The sequence below is a fragment of the Macrobrachium nipponense genome, chromosome 18, assembly GCF_015104395.2.
Source record: "Macrobrachium nipponense isolate FS-2020 chromosome 18, ASM1510439v2, whole genome shotgun sequence".
NCBI classification, from domain to species: Eukaryota; Metazoa; Arthropoda; class Malacostraca; order Decapoda; family Palaemonidae; genus Macrobrachium; species Macrobrachium nipponense.
Genome location: NC_087211.1, coordinates 14,406,087 through 14,420,688, shown reverse-complemented (window position 1 = coordinate 14,420,688; position 14,602 = coordinate 14,406,087).

Sequence of the window (14,602 nt, the reverse complement as noted above, 5' to 3'; positions counted from 1 at the left end):
AGAGCCTAAGTTTAAAAACTGTGAAGTCAAATAGTCTACATTTTTAATCAATGAGTTACGCACCAACAGGAAACTGTCCCAAAGCCATGTCAATAAGGTTAAAAATGCGGAATGTTTGTCAATAGTTACTTGTATTTTACGAGACCATTACGTGAATATGGGGACGATGCACAATAATTTCCTTTTTTTTAATACGTATTTCGGGATGGCCATATTCATTTTCAGTAAAAATTGAAAGTTATATAGTTCGTGACATTTAATCGAAAAATGCATGGAATGAATAAAAGCCACCGAAAGATAAACGAGAATTTGTGAATTGATGGACGAATTTCATTATTGGTATGGCAGAAATGTAAGGAATATATTGTTTATATTATTGCGTGACACGTATCTCTTTCGCTAACACCTCTTGATTAGAGTATTTACACAAAGCGTTTGGCAAATAAACGCAACTGGTGAATAGTCATATTGATAAAACGTCTAAAACTCGAGCTTGCTTATTTTCAGGCTATGAATATTATTTGTTATCTTTTTTCTATTTACATTCAGCGTCCAGTGTCATTGGGTTTGTTTTTGCAGTTTACCGACTTATTATTGATATGATCAAAGTATATAGTCTCTGAAAATTATTATTATTATTATTATTATTATTATTATTATTATTATTATTATTATTATTATTATTATTATTATTATTATTATTATTCAGAAGATGAACCCTATTCATAGGAACAAGCCCACCAAAGGGGCTATTGACTTGAATTTGAAGCTTCCAAAGAATATAAGGATTTTCATCAGAAAGAAGTAACAGAATGTAATAGGAAGTGCAGAAAAAAGAGATCACTTATAAAAAATTAAAAAATAGAATAAAGAATTGAGCAGATAAATAGAAAAAAATGGATGTAAATTATTAAAATATAAGAATTGTATTAGGGTAGTAATGCAATGCATCTTCGCTTGAACTTCTGAGGCTCCAGTTGCACGAAACCCTCTGAAGTGAGCCTGTTCCTTAATTAACCTTCTAAATGATACATGTGCATAATGACAGCAATAAGATTAATTATATAAAAAATTAACAATTCAGTCTGGCACATTATGAGGAGCGTCAGGCGGGACACACCAACACTGTTTGCACAGCAGTGAAGCGAAATGAGTAAGCACTCGGCCGGCTCCCTTTTATGCTTGCTGTCCAATGCTCCTCTTGCGTCAAGGTCAACAATAGCATCGCTGGAAATGTGTAGGGCGTGACGCCCATTACAATGTTAGTGTCATGAAACTGGAGACGTTTTGACAGACGGTCTCCCGAATTTTCAGTGTTCTCGCTTTTGGCCCCGACGAGAAAATAAAAGTCTACGAAACTGGATGCGTTTTGTAGAGATTATTTGTGTCCTTTTAGTCTTGAGTGGAACCGAATCTAAGCGACTGAAACTCTGGACTGCATACGATAAATAAATAGGTAAATAAATAAGTAACCAGATAAATAAATGAATGAATAAATAAACAGGTATATGTATGCTGATCTGTCGTGGGATCAATAAGTTCCACAGGTGTCTTAAACGAAAAGGAAACATTTTCTATGACGATATCAGGGCGAGATTTGGAATATCTCAGTCTGGATAAATCCACTAAATAAAACTGCGTACTACTGACCTGAAATACATCAGTCATATTCGTTATATCACGAGTTATTTAGTGATGGATAACCACACATTTCAGACAAAGACTCAGTTGTCTAATGAACTGAAATTTACAAATTGAAAGAAGAAATCGTGAGACAACATTCTGTGTTTGGTCTCACCTTTCAAATCATAGGGACAAGACGAAGAGCAGACATATGGATCCCACAAAGTGTGTGTTTATGGAGAGAAGGAAATTAATGGTGTCTGGTGATGGTGATCCCGACGGATTGTTACAGTGATCGATGAAAGCGGCTGGCGGCATCATTTCTATGCGTAATCTGTAATGTTCAGTATCAATGTGGACTATATTTCTTTATGTCAGGATGATGGTGTAAGATTTTTTTGTTTAATGTTTTTTTGGTTTCCTATGGGAGACCGAAACACGGTGGGGAAAGCATTTGTACACAGTTTCTATTTGTTTTTTATTGTTGTCATTCGTCTTTCAATGATTTTTTTTTTTTGTTTTTTTTTTATTAAGCGGAACAAATTCGAAGTCTCCTCCATTGTGTCGATCAAATGAAGACTTTTGAGTTTCATTGTGTCGGGAACAGGGGCCACTAACACAAACATCAGTCGGTGAACAACAGACGCACAATGGACACTGGATTTCATACGCGGAAGTATCTCTCTCTCTCTCTCTCTTTTGCAAGAAATGTTGTTAAACGAAAGAGAACACTTTTGTAGAGGCGTGAAATACGTTTTGGTAAAAGGTATTCCACGTGACAAAGAAAAATATTACAATCAAACGACAGGACCAGAAGAGAACAGAAAAAACAAATGAAAATCGTGCTTTCGAATTGGTCACACGTGAGGGTACGGAAAATTTCAAAAATAAAACAAAAATCAGAACTACGTCGAGTGGACGAAGCAGTATTTGCAAAGTTACTGAAGGATCTTCACATTAAAAGTAACAATCGTAAACTTTATTTTTTTAAAGCTCTGTGGATTTTGGTCTGAAATTCTATTTATATCATTTTTATTTCCTTCTGGTAATTCACTTCTATTCCTGTTATTTTTATAACTACTGTGTACTAGTTCACTATGTCTTATAATTTTTATTTTCATGTCTCAAACAGCATGATAGTATATAATACATGTTTTGAGTAAAACGAGTAATGGTTATATAATTATGATTGTAACAATAGATGGCTCATTATTTAAAATACATTCCAAATTGCATTCTCCATGGGCAGCACAAGTCCTTTTGTCCTGCTGAATATCCTTTCCACAGCTTCCAGTTATCGAAGATGATCTTCCACCTGTGATATGTCCTGGTACGTATTCTAATGATTGTTTAAATATCATTTACCTTTAGGTAATATATTTTTCGAAAATGTATATGTGATTGCGACAAATAAATGATAACGTGGATTCAGTCACCATAAGAGTATTTTAAAAATCTATAATCTTGTAAAATATAGTTTTCAAATATTTCTGATTTCTTTGAACGTGAAACTTTTTGTTTAAATATTTCAATGTCTTTTCTTCATCACAGTTAATAAAGTTTTATATTATCCTCATTATTGTTCTTCGATCATTATTCTCATTTCATCGACAGGAAACATATCAATTGTTTTGAATACCGTACAAAGAATTGGGAATTAAGGGTCCATATTCAGAGGAAAGTCGCTCTTTGCTTCGAAGTATATTTCCTGCATAGTCCGACATAAATATCCTTGATTTTTTATCACAATAAAGTCATTTACAAAATAATTTAAAGCAGGGAAACATTGGCTTGAATAGTTACTGTGCTATTCCTTGCAACAATGTCCATTTGGTGTAAGAACACTTCGACTCGAAGTCAAGAAGAGTTTGAAGGCAGCTCGATCGAACTTAATCCAATTTGCCGAAGCACTTGACCGTGTCACGGCAGGGCACGGAAATAGCTCGACATATTTCCTATGATAGAGTCAGTGAGAATGAACGTTTTCATATAGGTTAGAAAAGGAGAAAAATAATAATAGGTTTAATGAAGATCTATATATATATATTATATATATATATATATATATATATATATATATATATATATATATATAATTATATATATATTAAATGGTCGTTCAATTAATAGTTACTGATTCTTCTCAAAGTTCATACTTGATGTGTTTTTTGGTTTTCATGTGTGGCTGCAAAATTTAGACGGGGGAGGCGTGCATTATTTCAATATATTTTCATACGCCAAACCAAATCACAAGTAATATCACTGTAATACAAAAGCGTTTTTATTTATCACAGAGACTACCACGTACCAGGTCACATCAATTGTCTTCTAAGAATTGGAATGCACTAATTCGACTGGGCTTAAAGTTCCTGACAATTTTCACTGCATTTTAAGGACTAATGTACTGTTTGGTGCCTCTGCACAGCCGTCTGTTCCAGATGAATGATGAATAAGCAACTGCCACTACACACCCTTATGGCCGTCTCTGGGAAACTGAGGGTCAGAAGCCAACACCAGCAGAGAATTCACAAGTGGTCTCATGAACTATTCCAGAGAACAATACAGGCATCGTGTTGACACTGCATACATTTTGCTCGTCAGGACAGATGTACAGCAGTTACTGCTACTCATAACGATGATAACTGGAAAAAATACTATGATCTTGCAGTAGAGTCGAACAAGAAATATTGGTCTTGAAAAGTAGAATGTTGGAACGCGATTATATAGATATATATTTTAGACCATCATTGTTCATCCAAGTGGCGCCAGTGTTCTAATATGTCCCTTACCTAAATGAGGATACATTTCTGATCTATTCATATCTTATAAAAAAATACAAGTTTTTCTCTTATGTACTTTACTTTAATAAAGATATATTTCAGATCTTCTCATAGTTTGTCAAAGGAGTCCGCTTTATTTAATTAAATCTATTACCTAATTAAGATATATTCACAGATTCACTTAGACATTATCAGAGGGCGTTATGTAATATTATACATTTTAAAAATGCAATACAGCTCCATCGTACGAGATGGCATATTTGGTGTAAGTTCCTTTACCAGATGATCTGCAGAGGCATAATGTAATATTTTCCAGGTAACCATAGAAAGGGGAATATCCTTTTTGTATATTATGGCTGCAGGATCCTAAACAGAGTATTAATTAAATCGTTTCTCTTTTGTTAAGAATTTCCCGGTTCGCTTAAAAACAATGGAAACATTACACTCTATTGTTAGTTATTCTCAAGTATGTTGTTACAGAAATGCCCGCAAGACCAGCATTAAAATTCTTGCAATGCTGATTTACATATTTAAAATAAAACTCACCTCTGCTAAAACAGAAATACAGTGAGTTTAGGAAAGGAAACAGAAAATAGACGCATACAATGTTGTGCTTCGTTCGCTTAGGTTTTATGGAGATTCAAAATTCTTTATCCTGTGTCTAGCCGAAATTTTCTTCTGACTTTTTAAAAACCGTCGGGAAAGATAGATTTCTAGGTGGGGATTCTGTCTGATTTTCTTATTTTCTTATATAAGAAAATAGAAAAAATAAAAATTTGCTCATGTTACATATATATCTTCATAAACGTAATTGCAGAGCTTGTATCATGTCTCACTGGTTTTTAGCATATATAATGAAATCAAACTTCTTGTTTAATTAAGCGTTAAGACATGAATAAGGCTGAGGGTAAGACAAACGAAAGCTCGCCAATACTGGACATATTTGGCACCGCGTTGATTAACTCAGGGGCACTTCCCAATTTCTGTTTAAGGGAAATTTAACCTAGCGTAGCACCACAAGAGAAATTTAACCTAGTCTAAACACCAGACAAAATCTAATTTAGCCTTATATCAAAAGGACAGGCTAACCTAAGACTGTATATGTATGTATATACTATATATATACTATCTATCTATCTATCTATATATATATATATATATAGATATATATATATATATATATATAGTATATATATATATATATATATAATCCGTCCGTTTACTTCATTCTTCGTTTTTCCAAAATAAAAAACAATCGAAATTGTGAACATCACTATAAGAATTTAGAAAAAATCCGATAAATCTTCCCATCATTTATATATGTTTATTTGCATTTATGTACTATATTGACTTCCTTTGTTTATGGATCAAAGTCATTTAAAGTCTTTATCTAATAATTTTGCGTTCGACGCATTATTCAAACGCTCCTCCTTAGTGTATGAATAATTCTAAAGTGTACATAAACAGCTTTGCTTACTAATGTATTTTTCGAGAGTAAAAATGCAAAGTATTTCGGCCATTATTTATCAAATAGTAAAAACAGGAATTTTCTGACTATATCATATCACCATTTGCTGCATTCTCCCCTCTTCCCAAAGCCCGGATATCGTTTATTTCAGCCGTTAAACCCCACAGTTTTTTCCCTCTATTTTTATTGTTGTCAGCAGGTGACAACAAAATAAAAAAAGTAGCATATCTACAGGCAGAGGTTCCCAAAACTTTTTTTGCACCAGTATAATAATAATAATAATAATAATAATATTATAATAATAATAATAATAATAATAATAATAATAATAATAATAATAATAATAATAATAATAATAATAATTAACAAGTATTAAACATTATGCTATACTCTCTCTCTCTCTGTGTCTCTCTCATTATCCAGGAACCTCTGTGGGCAAGAAACGCCATGAGGACGACACGAGATAATCGGCCCAATGATGAATCCTGGACGGGACGGATCAACACCCTCCTCCTCCTCCTCTTCGTATCCAGCACCACCTCCACAGGGCCAAGAGTGATGAGAGCAGTTTGAGGTAAGTAACAAAGATTAAGCTCCAGTCAGGCCCATCTATGGACAAAGAGAATAATGAGAGGGTAAATGGGGCGCTTACCTAAACGAATGGCCACCAGTTTTTCATAGAGTTCTAGCCTGTGGTTTGTACTGTTGTATTCGCCGACCCATGGTAAGTATTATTATTATTATTATTATTATTATTATTATTATTATTATTATTATTATTATTATTATTATTATTATTATATTGAAAGAAGACCCTCTTTTAAACAAATTGTGTTGAATAAAATGGCAGAATTCAGCGAATATAATATTAATTCGCTGAATTCTGCCCTTTTATTCAACAGTATTATTATTATTATTATTATTATTATTATTATTATTATTATTATTATTTATTATTATTATTATTAACATGAACCCTGCTCATATGGAACAAGCCTACCACAGGAGCTTCCAAGAATATGATATTCATTTGCAAGAAGTAATGGAAGGTAATGAGAAATACAGAACAGTTATTAAAACAGAAAAATGTAAATGAAAAAATTGTCAGGAAAATAGAAAAAAAAAAAAAAAAAAAAAAAAAAAAGTAACAGGTACACCTTTCTGCGAAAGCGCCCTTTGAGTCTCCTCTGGTCCCTTCCTGAAGCGGATGGGTAAGAGTGTTTAAGATACCAATCAGGAATCCGCCTTCGACCAGGTATGGGGGAGAAGAGATTCCCGGAAGATGAACAATTAACATACTTCTATAGACGAGGTTTATCTGTACACAACATATTTGATGGAAGATGTTTGTCATTTCACTTCAGAGAACTCTGCACTAAAGCATTCAGTTAATCAGCTATTTTGACTCGCCTGAATTCTGTTTTAGCCTTTGCATTATGGGAATATCTATACTTTTCTCCGTAATTTATTCATTAAACTTTATTTTAAGAAATTGGTACGTCATTATTTTGCCAAAGATAACTGCTTGTGAAACATATTTTTTCCAAATTGGTAATTACATCAACTTTAATATTGTTAACTTTTAAAATTATTTTTAATAGAAAGTGTTATACTTAAGTATCCCTCATTAGTGTGTAGACAATAGTGTGTTTGGGTCTATCCACACTGGACGTTACCACAATTGCATTTACCCAAACAATGAATGCCGAACCTTACAAAATATTATTCGACGCTATAACGTGACATGTTTTATCGTTTAAATGCAGGTCTTAATGAAAGACATTGTTTTGCAGTTAGGGCCTGAGAAAGAAAGGTAACAGCAAGGTAGATAGGATGATTCCATTCTCATTCCTGTTACATCTGTTTTTATATCTATGTGGGATTTAAACAATTTCATAATCGAATGGCTGCTTGCTTGGGCTACTCGTTTACAAATGAAATTTATTCCTTTTTAATAGAAACTGTATATAGTTTTTTCGCTGACTGGGGTTTTAGTGTTTCGTATACATGGTATCTCCTGTCAGAAGTCGCTACTTGCAGATAAAGCCGATCGTTCAGAGTACTTCTAGAATTCTGACATGGTATTTATTAATGATGAGATATAATGAAGTTTACAAATACCTTGAATCGCCCTCTTTAGACCTGAATTACTATCAGAAAAAGTAGAAAAGCGTTCTAGGTAGATTCGTATTATATGACACTGGCGATGAACACAGAATTACGTAATGCAATATTAGATTTTATAAATACGTTTTATACGGCTCCGAAGCATTTGACAGAAATCACATAAATGCAAATGTTATGAATAGTGTGAATCTAATTATGTAGCGGTGTCAATTTCATTCCGGCTCAATCTAATATAAGATCTGAGGCTCATTTCGAATAACTCTTCGGCGCTCTTGGGTTATTTACGCTTCAATGTGGTGAATACAATTTTGCCTGACATTTCTTTTTGAAGAAAACGTATTTGGTTGGTTCATTTATAAATCATTTTTCATGTATCGTTCATTAAAATATTAGGCTCTTTTGGAGGGGTGTTGGCTCGTTTCTGATACAGCAAATTGTTTACGGTTTATTCAGCTCTGCCGGAAGACAAAAATCCGGTGATTTCTGGTACGAGGTACGAAATCGAAGACAGAGGGCCCCCCTCCCCACTCCCCGGCCCAATACCTTCTAAGAAGCCGATTAATTATTTAAAATCATGTTTCTCTGAGACACCTAGAGATGGCACCACCTTGCAAGTTCTGTACTTCGGTGTCTACATTGTAACAAGAAGTAAGAAAAGATTAGATGGTCGTATTTAATTCGCATCATTACTAGAAAGTTTATTATGATTTCATCAAAAATTACTCGTAAATCAACGTCTGGACTACGTTTGCACTTTGCATACAAGTGACAACCATTTACTAATAATATAAGGAATATGTTTTTCATGTAACCTAACGTTCTGCTCCCACGATAAATTAACATTGTTAAAATGTTACGAAAAGGATTCATATAAAATTAACTACATGCAGATTAAACTAACCGTCAGAATTATGTTATCTCGAGACCGGGAATGTTATGATAGAGTTTCTTAATGTGGTGGTCGTCATCCCTGTATTGACACCAGACCACTCAGAGGAAGGGAGAGCATTGGGGAGATTCGCATTTGACGACGCTGGTGATGATGGCATTGTGCGAACATTGGAGGAAAAGCAATACTGGAATATTATGAGAATAATTATGATTCCATGATGACTGGGAGATCACAGATCGTTTCGGAAGCGACGTTTCACAGCATAATATCGCAGTCATCACAAAAATGCAAATGTTGCCAACGTGTAGTGGATGTGATTACGAGGTCCTGGACATCTCATTTCCCCGTGTCAGACCCGGGTTCGTTTAAGACGACATTTCCGGTTGTGTGTGTATGTGTGTGTGTGTGCTTTAATCCGATTAAATGTGGCGAATGAAAATTATACAGACAAGGTATGAATTATGGTATTAATACATCAGTCCTTTTAAGAACACGCACGGGGGAAGAGCATTTGTATAAATGTTCAATATTGTGTTATACGCGAACTCATTTAATCATACACAGTTTACATTCAAATTGAGCCCCTCAGTGGCGTGGTCGGTATGGTGTTGGCGTACCACCTCGGTGGCCGCGAGTTCGATTCTCGGACATTCCATTGAAGTTTGTGAGAGATGTGTATTTCTGGTGATAGAAGTTCACTCTCGACGTGGTTTGGAAGTCACGTAAAGCCTCTGGTCCCGTTGCTGAATAACCACCGGTTCCATGCAACGCTAAAACACCATACAAACAAATATATTCAAACTGCTGTTTCAGCACCTACTAAATGCACCATTGTTTTTTTACTACTTTTTAAGATCATGGAAATGTTTTAGGGTCCTGTTTCAAGGATTACAATGATTTTGCCTACATCTTTTAAAAGAATTCACTGACGAACTTTTCGGTCTCGTATGAAGCTGAAATGAATCTCCAGATCTCGTTATAAACGGCCGCTGCTTTTTACATTACTTTCGCTGTCTGATTCCCTTTGACTCGAAACACTGAAGTGATTTGCGAGTTATGCAAAATCTCCCTCTCTCTCTTCTTCTTCTTTTTCTACTTTCGACCTGTTTAATTTCACGCTAAGAATTATTTTCATTCTCTCTTTCTCTCCTCTTTTCTAGTTTCGAACTGTTAATTCCACGCTAAGAAGAATCATTTCTTTCTCTCTTTAAGTGTGTATATCCCGTTTGTAGATGTGCATTGTTAATGAATTTATTGCCAGCATTTATTAGTTAGAATATTAAACAACACTCTCCATAAAATACGAAATCAAGAATTACTGAAACGGCAGATAAATGAACCCTTTATAAACGAAGCTTTCCAGTGCTCAAGATGAGAGAGAGAGAGAGAGAGGACAAATCTCCTGAATAAAGTTCATCATCTGAATAGTAATAATGATAATAATAATATGGGAAACCTGTCTTCAGATAGCGACATTCGCATGATTAAACACTTCGGGTTTCTTCATCCCAGACGGAAATTAGACGACAGTAATCCACGTCGCAGAGATTACTTGGGATTTTTGAATGATGAGTCCTTATTAAACGTCAATATTTTATCCGCGGTTTAAACTAAGTGGCAGGCACAAGACACCTTCGTCTTCCTTATTATCCTCAAGCAATTCTCCTTATATTTTGAAGATCTATTTGCATTATTACCTGTTTATTTGTTACACTATTTACCTTTTTTATATAGTACTGATCTCTTCTTTCTGTATTTCCTATTACTTTCTATTACTTCTTTCAAATGTACATCATATTCGTTGGGAGATTGAATTTCAAGACATTGGCCCCTATGGGGGCTTCTTCCATATGAATAGAGGTCATTTACTGAATAATAATGATAAAAATATAGTAACAAAAGGAAGGGTAATCCGTCCAGTACGTTCCATCTGAAGGTAATGCCATTAAAATAAACTCATAAGATGCATTAATCACCACTGACAGTAGTATTTACATTGCAGCATATTTTCTAAGAATGAGCTGTGATACAATAGCAATGTATTTTAGAACTGAACTAAGAATGAACTTGAAAAAAAAGCTAGGTTAACATCTAGAAAAGAACCGATAAGAAAAAGTATGCGGTAGCTGAATTAAGCGTAAACGCAAGAATGCATAATGATAGAAATTGATATAATTGTTTTTATTTATTTTTTTTTAGAAATTTGTTTTATCGGATTGAATTCTGGGCGATTTAGGCAAGAGGTAGATGGTAAGAATAAACAATCAACATATCTGTTAGCAGGATGCCATGAAAAGTGTAGAGCAGATTTGTATCAAGCTAGGTCAAAACATTCTTGAGGGCAGTTCTTCTAGATCAATACATCTAAAAAGGGTCTGTCTATGGCTAAACAACAAATAAACACGGCTTGCATAACTTCCTAAAATCATTTGCAACGTTGATGAAGTATAACAGTTTTTCAATTATAAGGAAATTATCGTACATTTAGTCTATAAAAGATTCAAAGGTCAAGATCAAAGTTCAGAGAAAAGACACCAAAATTCTTTTCCAACATTGATGGATTATATAACAGTCTTTCCCTTATAATGAAATTATCGCACATTTGGTCCACAAAAGTTCGGAGGTCAAGATCAAAAGTCAAAGAAAAAAAGGCAGATCCTCCCAAGGACAAAATAATTTCTCTTCCTACGTAAGTTTTCTCCCCACAATTAATTCTATTTCTCCGGAATCTCGTAGAACTCCAATTGGCTCCTGTGTAACCAGTTGTATTGAAGAGGCATTGGCATCTATTATTATTATTATTATTATTATTATTATTATTATTATTATTATTATTATTATTATTATTCAATGAAAAACTATTCTGCGTTCATAAAAAAATAAATTTCCAAATGGACAAAACGTAGTTCCTATAAAACAGGGAATGAATTTAAAATTTAATCTGCTAATTCGCGTTGGAAAAAAAACGAAGCAGAAAAACGAAAGGGAGGAGGCATTAAGGAATTAAAGATGAAAGGAAAAGAACAAAAGGGAATTAGAACGCTATGAAAGAATCTCCATTGGCCTCAAAGGCTCACCAAAAAATATTCTCTGCCCTTTGGAGAACAGAAATAATAATAATACAATTCTGAAAACTTTGCCTTTGAGCTTTGTAATGTGTAATGATTAAATGGGGTTTTATGGTTTTTTGACGCTTTTTTTCCACGGGAAAGATGATCAATTAAAGCAGTGTTCTCTAAAAGGATGCCTCAATTATTATTGTTGTTGTTGTTGTGTAATGAAATCCAAAATTGTATAGTAAACTATAATACTATGTAAAACAAATATAGTTTACTATATATACGCATAGACATAAACATACATATAGGCTAGGCCACCACCGGGTCGCTGTTAAAGTTTCATGCACTGCTGCTCATACAACATTATACCGAGACCACCGAAAGATAGATCTATTTTTTGTGGCCTTGATAATACGAAGTACGCTCAGGGTTCGTTTCATTAGTTTTATCCATACAAGCAACAATAGCAATTGGACAAGAAAATACAAACCGGAGACTGATGATCGCATTAACAATATTTATAAAGACTAGATAAATAAAAATAAAATAAAAAGCCCTAACTTCCAGGCGGCATCACAGCCCGGCCTAGTACTATCCACCAGGAGGCAAAAGGCGCTGGACCTCGGTAATTAGACGGGATTTCTGATAACCTTCTTACGGAACACATGGCTTACCCGATAAGCACAACGCCCAAGTCAGTAAACAGACAGACAGACAGACAGACAGAGGGCTTATCTAGTGGATGATGAGCTTTTAACAAACAGCCTACTCAGGTTAAATGCAAACGAACGATGGACTTGAAACAATTATGTTGTCTCACTGCAGGTACATAAAAAGACGCAGGGCTATGTGGTTGCGAGTAGAGGTATTTCAATAATTTCTTGCATTTAAATTACATGAGCATGTTTATATTCGAAATAACCAAGGAACAACGTTGTGTATGAGGCTGCCTAGGATGCGGGGAGGTAAATGGAAAAACCATTACTGTATTGGCGGGAAGGCGGGATATTTCAGTTAAAACATGGCATGATAGCTTAGGTATTGTGGTTTTTCTTTACAGACTACTCTGCATATTTATATTTTTTTTTTCTTAAGCATACAAATAATTGTATTAGCTCAATGCTTGGCCACTTTCGGGACTATTTAGCTAAATATTTACCCAGCAAAAGTTCAAAATCCCATTCAGTTCCCGTCATCCTGTGTTGTTAACAAACGGTAATACGGCTAGCCTAGGCATACAATTTTTTTCATTGCTGGGCATTGGAACAATAATTAGATGGAATGAATAAATACAGGTTACAAGAAAAGAGCAATTTTGACTGAAAGGGAATGAATGTGTGCTTAAAAGAAGGTTAGTAAAACAAAATATTTCCCTACACATGCAATGAAACTGCGCGTAGAATAAAATTTGAATGAGATGAAAATAATGTGATCTGAATACTGTTTGAGCATAGGTCTACGTGTGGTCTGGTCAATCATAATAGCTGGATGCTCATCGTTCGTTTGCGTTTGATCTGAGGAGAATGTTGGACACAACGCATACATATTTTTATGAATAAAGATCGATGTCTATGAATAATATCTGAAACGGCGAAGGTTCTTTGACGATATAAACATTTAAATGCGTTTTTGGAAAAATAGTTTAATATTTATTACAATGAACCAACAATTTCGGAGACGCTGCTGCATGTCAGTCACTACCCAATGCGTGGACTGATGAAATGAAACCGACTATGATTATGGACGCTTTCCCTTACAATGTTCATTTCGAGGAAAACTCTACGAACAAAAATGACTAAATGTCAACTTACCCCAACTCTTCCATCCAAACTCCGCATCTGTCCACCCGCCTGTGGTGTTTGCGTATGGTAACACTGTGTCCCGGGCTTTATAGATGGTTACATTCAGCTTATATTCAACAATAATAACAATAACCTATTTCGAATATTAAAGGTGTAATTCGCATACAGTAAATTATTAAAACACGTTTCAGTTGCAAATGAACACCCAGATATCCTTTTATTTACCTAAAATTTACACATAGCGTAACTATCTAAACCCCGAGACGCAGTGTTACCATACGCAAATACTCCAGGCGAGTGGACATATGGAAAAAAAAACAGAGTATAGGCATAGCTATAGACTCATTACTCAGTAGCTTCCGTGCTGTCATCCAAGTATATTTGTGTTCGTGTGTGAAGCAAATGTGTCACAATTCGGCGGTGTTCCTTCTTGACTGTCGTTGTACCATGTCAAAGAAGTGTACCATCATCATTTATGTAGTACGTGCAACTGAACGTGGTAAGGTTGTGGTTGAAAACAAGGGAAATTGTGAAGCAAAGTGGCGAAGGCGAGAGAGAACTAAGACGGCTTGTTACCAAGCTCATGGCGTCCAGCCGGGGTGGGGCTCTTGGCGGGGTCTACCTGCTCATGGTCATGGAGTCCCCGTAGGCTTTCTCCTCGCTCTCTAACTCTATCTCTATCTCCTCATTTTTAGGAAACGGTAAAAAGACTTCCAGTTGACTATGCAAGGAAATGAAAAGCATAATATTATATCTAGCTGCTTGGCTACGTCTCCACTCGTACCATCCAGACACAACGAACTCCGAAGCAGAGAGAGAATGGGGGATCGGGGAGGCTACCCCTCACGTGT